The sequence below is a fragment of the Mirounga leonina genome, unplaced genomic scaffold (assembly GCF_011800145.1).
Source record: "Mirounga leonina isolate KUSES-001 unplaced genomic scaffold, KU_Mleo_1.0 Mir_128, whole genome shotgun sequence".
Lineage (NCBI taxonomy): Eukaryota > Metazoa > Chordata > Mammalia > Carnivora > Phocidae > Mirounga > Mirounga leonina.
In genome coordinates, this window is record NW_023270320.1 from 9,977,627 (window position 1) to 9,989,152 (window position 11,526).

Sequence of the window (11,526 nt, forward strand, 5' to 3'; positions counted from 1 at the left end):
ACTTTGGATTTAAATTCTCTTCTTTTTCTAGTTTCCTAAGGTGGATGATTATATTATTAGTTTTAAATACATCTTCTTTTCTAATATATGTATTCAATGCTACCAATATCCCTCTAAGAACTGCTTTTTTCTACAATCCACAAATTTTGCTAAGTTGTGCTTTAATTTTCATTTAGTTCAAAATACTTTTAAATTTCTCTTAGGATTTTGTCATTGACCCATGTGTTATTTAGAAGTATGTTATTTAGGGCGCCTGGGTGGCTCAGTCGTTAAGTGTCTGCCTTCGGCTCAGGTCATGATCCCAGGGTCCTGGGATCGAGTCCCACATCAGGCTCCCTGCTCGGCGGGAAGCCTGCTTCTCCCTCTCCCACTCCCCCTGCTTGTGTTCCTGCTCTCGCTATCTCTCTCTCTGTCAAATAAATAAAATCTTTAAAAAATAAATTAAAAATAAATTTAAAAAAATAGAAGTATGTTATTTAATCTCCAAGTATTTTGAGGTTCTCCAGCTCTCTTTTCGCTACTGATGTTTAGTTTAATATCATGTGACCTATAACTGAACCTTGCTTAATTTCTATTATTTGAAATTTGTTAAGACGTATTTTATGGTCTAGAATTGGTTGTCTGTCTTGGTAAATGTTACATGTGAACTTAAGAGGAATGTATATTCTAAGACTGTACTTTCAGGGATCATTTCTATAGTTTGTTACAAGAGGAATGTATATTCTGCTGTTAGATGAAGTAGTGTATAAATTAATTAATTAATTAATTAATAGCTCCATTTGATTGGTGATGCTGTTCAGTTCAACTCCATTCTTACTGATTTTCTGCTTGCTGGGCCAGTCAATAGATACAATAGAAGTTTGTTGAAGTCTCCAACTACAACAATGCATTCATCTGTTTCTCCTTGCAGTTCTATTAGTTACTGCCTAATGTATAATGATGCTCTGTTATTCAGTACATACACATTAAAGATTGTTATCTTGAAGACTTATCCCTTTCATCATTACTAATGGCCCTCTTCATTTCTTGTTATTTTCTTTTCTTTGAAGTTGGTTTACTCTGAAATTAATATAGCTATTCTGGCTTCTTTTGATTAATATTTGCATGGTTTATCTCTCTTCATCTTTTTACTTTTAATCTCCTTGTCTTTATATTTAAAGTGGATTTCTTGGAGACAACATATTTTATCTTTTTTTTTAAATCAGCACTGACAATCTCTTATTTACATTAAATGTAATTAATGATATAGCTAGATTAATATCTGTCATATTTATTATTGTTTCCTATATATTTTCAGTGCTCTTTGTAATTTTTTTTGTCTTCACCCTTTCCGCCTTCTCTGGTTTAAATTGACCATTTTGTAAGATTCAATTTCCTCTCCTTTCATCATATCAATTTTTACTTAAATTTTACTCTTTTTAGTTGCCCTGTGGTTGCAATATGCACTTACAACTAGTCCAAATTCACTTCAAATAACACTGTACCACTTCACTGGTAGCAAAATGTCCTCATAACAGAGTATTTGTAATTCTTTCCTTGCATGTCTTATGACATATGACATTCATTTCACTTATTTATAAGGTATAATCACTGACTATATTGTTGCTATTGTTAATTTCAGGAAACTTATCTCTTAGACCAATTAAGAATAAGAAAAATAAACTTTATTTCACCTTCATTTATTCCTCCTAAAAGGTCTTTATGTAGATGTAAGTACCTGACCTATATAATTTTCCTTATTTCTGCAGAACTTTTACCATTTCTTGCAACGTGGATTTCCTTCTGAAAAATTTCCTCAATTTTTATTTAATTGAGAAAGTTTTTGGGTGCCTGAGTGGCTCAGTAGGTTAAGCGTCTGCCTTTGGCTCAGATCATGATCTCAGGATCCTGGGATCAAGCCTTGCGTCAGTCTTCCTGCTCAATGGGGAGTCTGCCTCTCCCTTTGTCCCTCCCCTCCTTGTGCTCGCTCACTCTCTCTCTCTTTCTCTCAAATAAATAAATAAATAATCTTAAAAAATAATAAACGTTTAAAAAAAGTTTTGTTTCTCCTTCACTTTTTTTTGTGCTTTTATCAAGTATAATTAACATAGAGTGTTATATTAGTTTCAGGTGTTGTACAGTATAGTGATTCAACATTTCCATACATTTCTCAGTGTTCATCAGAATAAGTGTACCTTTAATCCCCCTCACCTATTTCAGCCATCCCTCCACCCAGTTTCCTTCTTGCAACCACCAGCTTGTTCTCTATATTTAAGAATCTATTTTTTTATTTGTTTGTTCATTTGTTTCTTAAATTCCACATATGAGTGAAATCATATGGTATTTATCTTTCTCTGACTGATTTATTTCACTTAGCATTATATCCTCTGGGGCAATCCATGATATTGCAAATGGCAAGATTTAATTCTCTTTTATGGCTAATATCCCATTGTATTTATATACTACAACTTCTTTACCCATTCATCAATTAGTGGACACTTGATCTTTTCATTTGTGTCATCTTCAATTACTTTTGCCAATGCTTTATAGTGTTCAAAGTACCAAGGAGTTCCACCTCCTTGGTTAAGTTTATTTCTAGGTATTTTATTATTTTTTGTGCAATCACACATGGGATTGTTTTCTTAATTTCTTTTTGCTATTCCATTATTAGTGTATAGAAATGCAGCAGATTTTGTATATTAATTTTGTATCCTACAACTTTCATGAATTCACTTATCATTTATCAGGAGTTTTTAGATTTTTCTATATATAGTATCATGTCATCTGCAAATAGTGAAAGTTTTACTGCTTCTTTACCTATTTGGAAGATTTTATTTCTTTTTTTTTTTTTTTTTTTTTTTTTTGTCAGATTGCTGTGGCTAGAACTGCAGTATTATGTTGAGTAGAAGTGGTGAGAGTGGACATCTTTGTCTTGTTCCTGATCTTAATGGAAAAGCTCTCAGTTTTTCACCATTGAGTATGATGTCAGATGTGGATTTTTTTATATATGGCTTTTATTATGTTGAGCTTATGTTCCCTCTAAGCCTACCTTTTGGAGAGTTTTTACCATGAATGAATTTTGTCTTTGTCAAATGTTTTTACTACATTTATTGAGATAATAATGTGGTTTTTATCCTTTCTCTTGTTAGTGTGTTGCATCATGTTGATTCATTTGTGAATATTGAACCACCCTTGCATCCCAGGAATAAATCCCACTTAATCGTGGTGAATGGGTTTTTTCATGTGTTATTGAATTCGCTTTGCTAATACTTCATCAAGGATTTTTGCATCTATGTTTATCAGAAAATTGGCCTGTGGTTTTCTTTTTCTGAAGTGTCTTTATCTGGTTTTGGTATCAGGGTAATGCTGGCTTCATAGAATGAATTTAGAAGTTTTTCTTCCTCTTTTGTTTTTTGAGTTAGTTTGAGAAGAATAGGTATTAACTCTTTTTTAAATACTTTGTAGAATTCACCTATGAAACTACCTGTTCCTGGACTTTTGTTTGTTGTTTTTTTTTTTTTATTATTATTATTACTGATTCAGTTTTATTGCTTATAATGTTTAAATTTTCAATTTCTTCCTGATTCAGTTTTGGAAGATTATATATTTGTAGAAATTTATCCATTTCTCCTAGGTTGTCCAATTGGTCAGCATATAATTTTTCATAGTATCCTCTTATAATCCTTTGTATTTCTATGGTGTTGGCTGTTATTTCTCCTCCTTCATTTCCAATTTTATTTATTTGAGTCCTCTTTCTTTTTTCTTGATGAATCTGGCTAAAGGTTTCTCAATTTTATTTAACTTTTCAAAGACACAACTCCTGGCTTAATTGATCTGTTCTATTCTTTTTCTAGTCTCTATTTCATTTATTTCTGCTCTAATCTTTATTTTCTTCCTTCTACTGGCTTTGGAATGTTCTTTTTCTAGTTCCTTTAGGTGCCAGGTTAAGTCATTTATTTGAAATTTTACTTGCTTCTTGAGGTAGGAATGGATTTCTATACTCTTCCCTCTTAGAACAGATTTTGCTGTATTTCAAAGATTTTGGACCGTTGTATTTTCATTTTCATTTGTCTCCATGTAGTTTTGACTTCTTCTTTGATTTCATGGTTGACCCATTCATGGTTTAGTAGTCTATTATTTAGCATCCCTAATGTATAATGTGATGTCAATTTTTGTGAATTTATTGAGACTTGTTTTGTGGCCTAACATGTGATCTCTTCTGAAGAATATTCCACATGTCCTTGAAAAGAATGTACATTCTTCTGGTTTTGGTTGGAAGTTCTAAAAATATGTTAGGTCCATCTGGTCCAATGTGTCATTGAAAGCCACTGTTTTCTTGTTGATTTTCTGTCTGGGTCATCTATCCACAGATGAGGTGTTAAATTCTCCTCCTGTTGTGTTAATTTCTCCCTTTATATTTGTTAAGAGTTGCTTTATGTATTTAGGTGCTCCCATGTTGGGTGCATAAATACTTATAATTGTTATATCCTCTTGTTGGATTGTTCCCTTTATCATTATGTAGTGTTTTTCTTTGTCCCTTGAATTGCCTTTGTTTTAAAGTCTACTTTGTCCAATATTAAATATTGCTATCCAGGCTTCCTTTTCACTTTCATTTGCATGTAAATGTTTTTCCGTCCCTTCACTTTCAATCTGCATGCATCTTTAGGTCTGAAATGAGTCTCTTGTGGACAGCATATAGATGGGTCTCATTTTTTTATTCATTCTGTCACCATAAGTCTTCTGATTGGAGTACTTAGTCCATTTACATTCAAAGTAATTACTGATAAGTATGTACTTATTGCCATTTTATTACATGTGTTATGGTTGTATTTTAATTCTTCTCTGTTCCTTTCTTCTTGTGCTCTCTTCTCTTGTGGTTTGATGGCTTTCTTTAGTAATATTCTTAGATTCCTTTCTCTTTATGTTTTGCATCTCTATTACAAGTTTTTTATTTGTGTTTACGATTAGGCTCATATACAACATCTTATGCATATAGCAGTCTATATTAAGTTGGTTGCTTAAGTTTGAACCCATTCTAAAAGCACTAAATTCCTCCCCATACAACCCACATTTTATGTATATAATGTCCTACTTTTGTATCCTTCTATTTTGTGAATTCCTGGATTGATTTTTTATAGGTATAATTGATTTTACTGCTTTTGTGCTTCAAATTCTATACTGGTTTTTGTAAGTGATTAATATACTACTTTTATTATGTTTATATTAACCTGTGAATTTTTTTTTCTTCTCATAATTTTCTTATTCCTGATTATGGCCTGTTCTTTTCACTCAAAGAATTTTCTTTAATATTTCTTGTAAGTCTGGTTTGGTGGTGATGAACTCCACCAACTTTTGTTTGTTTGGGAAACTCTTTATCTCCCCTTCTATTCTCAATGATATCCTTGCTGGGTAGAGTATTCTTGGTTGCAGGATTTTTATCATTTCAGCACTTTGAATATATCATGCCACTCTCTTCTGGCCTGCAAAGTTTCTGCTAAAAAATCCATTGATAGCCCTATGGGGGTTTCCCCTTGTATGTAACTATGTTCTTTTCTCTTGCTACTTTTACAGTTCTCTTTTTATGACTACTTTTGCCATTTCAACTATTATATGTCTTGGTGTGGACCTCCTTGGGTTGATTTTGTTGGGATCGCTGTGTGCCTTATGGATCTGAGTGTCTGTTTCCTTCCCCAGATTAGGGAAATTTTCAGCTACTATTTCTTCAAATACATTTTCTGCCCCTTTTTCTCTCTCTTTGCCTTCTGGGATTTCTAAATGCAAATGTTATAATGCTTGATGATGTCACTAAGTTCTTAATCTATTCTCATTTTTTATTATTCTTTTTTCTTTTTCCTGTGCAATGTGGTTGTTTTCCATTATTCTGTCTTCTAGATCACTGATCCATTCTTTTGCCTCCTGAAATCTACTATTAATTACCTCTAGTGTATTTTTAATTTCGGTTATTGAGTTCTTCACTTCTGACTGGTTTTTATATTTTCTGTCTCTTTGTGGAAAGTCCTACTGAGATCCTCCACACTTTTCTCAAGTCCAGTGAGTGTCATTATGACCATTACTTTGAATTCTTTATCAGGCATATGGCTTATCTCTATTTCATTTAGCTCTTTTGCTATTGTTTTGTCCTATTCTTTCATTTGGGACATATTCCTCTGTATCCTCATTTTGTCTAACTATCTGTGTTTCTTTCTATGTGTTAGGAAAATTTGTTATATCTCCTGATCTTGAAAGTATTAACCTTATGAAGAAGAGGTCCTGTGGTGTCCTCTAGCACAATGACCCTGTTCACTGGAACCAGGTGCTTGAGGGGTGTCTCCTATATGGGTTTCATGCACCGTACTGTTGTGTCTGAGTTATGTTTGCCTTCAGTCCGGTTGACTGTAATGGTCCACTTTGCCTGTTATGAGGCAGGTTTGGTCCCTGTGCTGTTAAGAGGCCAGTCTAGGGCTGGTATGGGCTTATAGTTGGGCAATGTCAGCAGTCAGGCCAGAGGCTTGCCTTTAGCCTGTATGCAAGCACTGCAGTTGCCCCAAACTTCAGGGCACTCTCTCTTCCTTGTCCCCTGAGAAGATTTTGTTGGTGGGTGGGGCCAACAGTCAGGCCAGATGCCTGTTGGGGCTGCACATGCATTGATCAGCAAATCACTCTCTCTGCATTGCCAGTTATAAAATTCAGTTGCTGGGGCTGTAGTCAAACTTGTGTGTGTGTTTGTATTTCCCTGTCCCCAAAGCATGAGTCACTTTGGGGTGGTGTGGGTCCCTCCCAGGGCTGCTCACAGAATGAAAAAGGACAGGAGCTGCTTTGGAGGGACTCCTATCATGTGGGGTGGATTAGATGGGGCAGAACCATAGGAAAATATAGGGGAGAGGTGTGTGATGTTGGCAAGGTACATGGAGCATATTCCTGCTGTTTCTCACAGGTGTCTGGCTATATAGGTGGGGGGGCAAAGAAATGGTGCCTGCCTGCTCTTTTGTTCTTGAAGAAATCTTCTAAAGATCCCTGCCCCTCCAGCACATGTTCTGAGATTAATAAATAAGTCTCCTTCATATATACGCCAGGCACTCTTCAAACTATAGCTTCTATATAGTATCTCAGTGGGGTTGTATATGCTGGCTCTTTAAAGGTGGGGACTCAGTTTCAGCCTGCTCATTTTTCAAGTACCCAGAGTTAACCCTGCTGTAAAAAGCTTGCAGAATTAAGCTCCACTGGTTTTCACAGCCAAATGTTATGAGGATTCATCTTCCTAGGACAGGTCCCTCGTGTCTGGGGTACCTGCTGTGGGTCTGATCTTCCCTCCCCTGTGCTGTAATGTCCCTCCTGTTTGTAGTTAGTCTTGCCTGTAGATTTGCTCCTAATGGCATCTCTGCCTCTCCTACTTTTTTTAATGGGCCCTCTTCTCTATAATTAACTGCAAAAAGTCTGTTCTGCCAGTCTTTGGGTCATTTCCTGGGTTGGATGCACTGATGTAACTATCATCTAGGTATGTCATGGGACAAAGTGAATTTAGGATCCTCCTACTCTGCCATCTTCCTAGGATTTCCCACTTTTTTTTTTAATTGAAGTATGGCTGAAACACAGTGTTACATTAGTTTCAGGGGTACAATGTAGTGATTCAACAACTATACATTATACTGTAATTACAAGTGTAGCTACCATCTGTCACCATAGAACACTACTACAACACTGACTGTATTCTCTATGCTGTAACCTTTCATCTCTGTGGCTTAGTCATTACATTTCCTTCACTTTGGAAGTATTAATTTTGCTGGATACAGAATTGTAGATTGGTGATATAATTTTGTTTTTTCTCTTCAAAATTTTCAGTATCTCATTCTACTGTCTTCTTGTGAGCATAATTTATGAGATGTTTGATTTAATTCTTATCCATGCTCTTCCATAGTTAAGATGTTCACTCTCTTCTCTCTCCCAGACCATCTGTCTTCTTTCAAGATTTTCTCATGTCTTGACAATCTGCATTTGAGTATGATACATGTTTGTATAGTTTGTTTTGTTTTGTTTTGGTATTTATCATGGTTGGCGTTATATCAGCTTCCTGGATTTATGTTTTTTTTTAATCCTTCATTAATTTTGAAAAAAAAATCAGTTGCTACCATCTCAAATATTTCTTCTGTTCCTTTTTCTCTCTCTTTTCCTTCTAGAATTTTCATTATATATATGTTACACCTTTTATAATTGTTCCATAATTCTTAGATGTTCTATTATTTTAAATTATTCTCTTTGCTCTTAAATTTTGGAAATTTCTATTGATATTTCTTCAAGCTCACCAATTATTTCATTGGCCATGTTCAGTACATTGATGAGCTCATCAAAGACATTCTTCATTTCTGTTACAATCATTTTGATCTTTGGTATTTTTTTTTTTAATTCTTTCTTAGAGTTTCCATCCCTCTACTTACGTTACACATTTGTTCTTGCATGTTGTCTGTTTTTCAATTAGAGCTCTTAGAATATTAATCACAGTTATTTTAAATTCTTGGTTTGACAGTTGTAAAATTTCTGCCATATATTACTTCTGTGTCAACAAACTATTTTTATCTTTTAGTATTCCTCTTTTTTTTGTTTATAGAAAGCTGATCATAATGTATTGGGTAGAAGAGACTGAGGTAAATAGACCTTTGGTTTGAGGCTTTTTGTTTGTTTTTCTAGCTATGAGTTAGGCTGTGCTTACTGTTGGTTGTAGCTCTATGTGTCAGAAAAATTAAAAGTTCCTCTGGTGTTCTTATTTTTGTCTTCCCAGTTGTCTTTCAATTTTCCTAGAGGTTTCTTCTTAAATAAGATCTGACATGGGCAGTTTTTACAGTTGCACTCATCTGTTTATACAGCAGCCCTACTGATGTGGTGATAAACTATACAAGGAAAGAAAGCATTCTCTTGTCCTATTATTAGGTCTCGTCTTGATCCTTTTGTGAGCTTTTTGTGCCTCTGTGTACAAGTACTGGGCACAAAGTTCACAAGTACATCTTGGTCTTTTTTTCCACTCACTAGTTAAGACAGGAAGTCTTGGGAGGGTCCAGAATTAGGAATTTACTTTTTCTTACATGGAGGCTAGAGTGAGCTAGTTGGGTATTTCTCTTCCTCCAAGTTTGTTAGGCTCTGGTAAACCCCATTGAGTCATTAGGCTCAGAAAAATACTTTCCTTCAAGGGCAGTCTTCATTAAGAAAGAGAATGTTTAGGGCATATTTCAAAATGGCTACTTTTTCCTTTCCTCTGCGAGAAGCACAAGGGGGATTTCTCTCCAATACTCCCTGGCAGAACCTGGAAGAGCTCTTAGAAGTCAAACTCATGCAAGTCTGGGGGGTCCTGTTAAGACAGGATTTTTTTAACTTTTGAGTCTGTCCACAGTGAACCTCAAACACATCATCAATTAGTTAAGATTTCCTGCCCCAGTACTGTTGTTCTAGGGTTTTCTTTTCTGCTCCAGTCAACTGTGACTCTCTGTTTCCAACTATTTGTCTCTTCAATTTTGGGAGCAGCAGTTCACCCTTTAATCTCAATTATCTGATAGTTCTAAGAAGAGCTAATTATTTTCAGCTTGTTCAAGCCTTTTTTTGTAGTTATGAAGATGAGAGTGATGTCTTCTAAGCTCCTCACATGGTGGGGTGGAAGCCTGAGGTCCTGAAGAGTTTTGAATTGAACAATGAGGGAGGTAGCACATCCAGAAGAGACTTCATGAGCAGAGCTGCTAGTTCTAGCCACCTTCTACATTTGGCCCATAACAGGTATTCTCTACTTCTGAGACTTTAAAACCTCTTAAAAATTATTTAGTAAGAAATATAGATTTCAGGGTGCATAAAAATCAAATGCCAAACAACTGGGGATTATAAGTTTCTTACAAAATCTTTACTCTGAAACTAGGTGAAGAAGATATGGACCAAGAACTGGACTTTGCCAAGATATAAATGTCTAAGAGTGAGCACTAACTTTTGAGTTATCCTGGGGTCATGTCAAAGGGAAATCATTACCAAATCACTGCTGGGTAGAGAAAATATGTAGAAACTGTACCAAGAAATGAAAGCAAAAGAGTTCAGTGCCCTATAGAGTTGTCCAAGAGGATATTGACCTAGCAGAGGACAAGAATGAACTGAGGGTTAGAAAAAGAGTGGACAAAGTCAATACAAGTAGAGAAGGGCACCAGGGCAGGTCCACTAGTAATTCTATAAACATAGTCTGTCAGCTTCAATGTCCCTCTTATGTCCTCATTGGTCTCTTTCAAAGGACCATGGTTATATCCACTAAGGAACAGTTGTCAATGTCCTCTGTCATGTTTTACAAGAAGTCAGAAAAGCTGTTCACCCTCCCACTTCAAAACATTCTCTAGTCTAATGCAATGGAGTCTGAAATCCTACCTCTGTTAAGGAATTCTTAAGGTTTCCTCTTTCTGTGATACTTTTTAAAAACGTAAATACTTCTGAGAGGACAAAAAGATTTATTTCACCAGTATTTTTATCATTTGTTTACTAATGCTGCATTCTTCACAACAAGAACTAGATTCTGAAAATTGGGTGCTCAGAAAGAGAAGTAGAGAAGGAGGAAAAAAAGTTTTGAAAGTCACTGATATCTTACAAATAGGGGAGGTTGGAAGAGAATTTGATTTTTTGCACATTTGCACACATATGTGTAAATGTATGTGCCTACATACACACAACTGAGAAGTTGTCACGCCAGCCTCAAAATCCCATGATGTTTTATTTGAACACTTTATATAATACTTATTACTTACAAATACATATTGTGTATGATGTCTGTGTTTTATTATCTCTAATAGACCTTAAATTCCTTGAGATGAAAAGTTGGGCTTCATAGAAACAATCCATTAGTTACTTATATAGGCATTTTTTTATATGCAAGGTGTATAAGGTACTAGATCTAATATACCAAGATGACTATTGATATTTCATGGTAACAATTCATTCACAGATGATTGCTATAGGAACTAAACCTTTTCATACACAGAAGACTTAGTACTAAGTTCAGAAGTGCAACCAAAGGAAGTAGACTTGAGGACCAAACATGTATCATAAATTGGAAAATGCCCTTGGAAATTCTTTTTAGTCCCTATCAGGAACTTACTCAAGGGCAAGTTCAGTACAAGAAGAAAGGAATAAAAGATTCTCAATACTTGAGTGCATTTTGCTAAATTCCATCAGGTCTCTTGCTGGTAATGAATTATATATGCATTACTTTGTAACTGCAGTCAACTGAAATTAGAGAATGGATGGCTCTTGGAATGTTAGAGATTCAAAGTAATTTGTCTGCTAACTCGTTGCTGACTTATAAGGAAAATAGCATCTCAATTTTATCAATTCAGTTTCAACTAAACACAGCCAATAAATTAATAGCCCTGAAGGTTTAAATATATGCCTTATGCCAATATTGATGGGTATCTTTGCAGTTTTATGTTTCTAATCACAATTATATGAGAAAACACTACCTTTAATTTAAATAATTAATTATGATGTTAATGAATTTGCCATTATAACTATAATACTATCATATATACTATAATACTA

The 11,526-nt window shown here is 34.9% G+C and overlaps 1 pseudogene; it reads left to right on the forward strand.

Moving 5' to 3' along the window:
- The first annotated feature begins 668 nt into the window (after window positions 1-668).
- Window positions 669-743, forward strand: LOC118010132 (annotated as a pseudogene).
- Window positions 744-11,526: the final 10,783 nt, after the last annotated feature.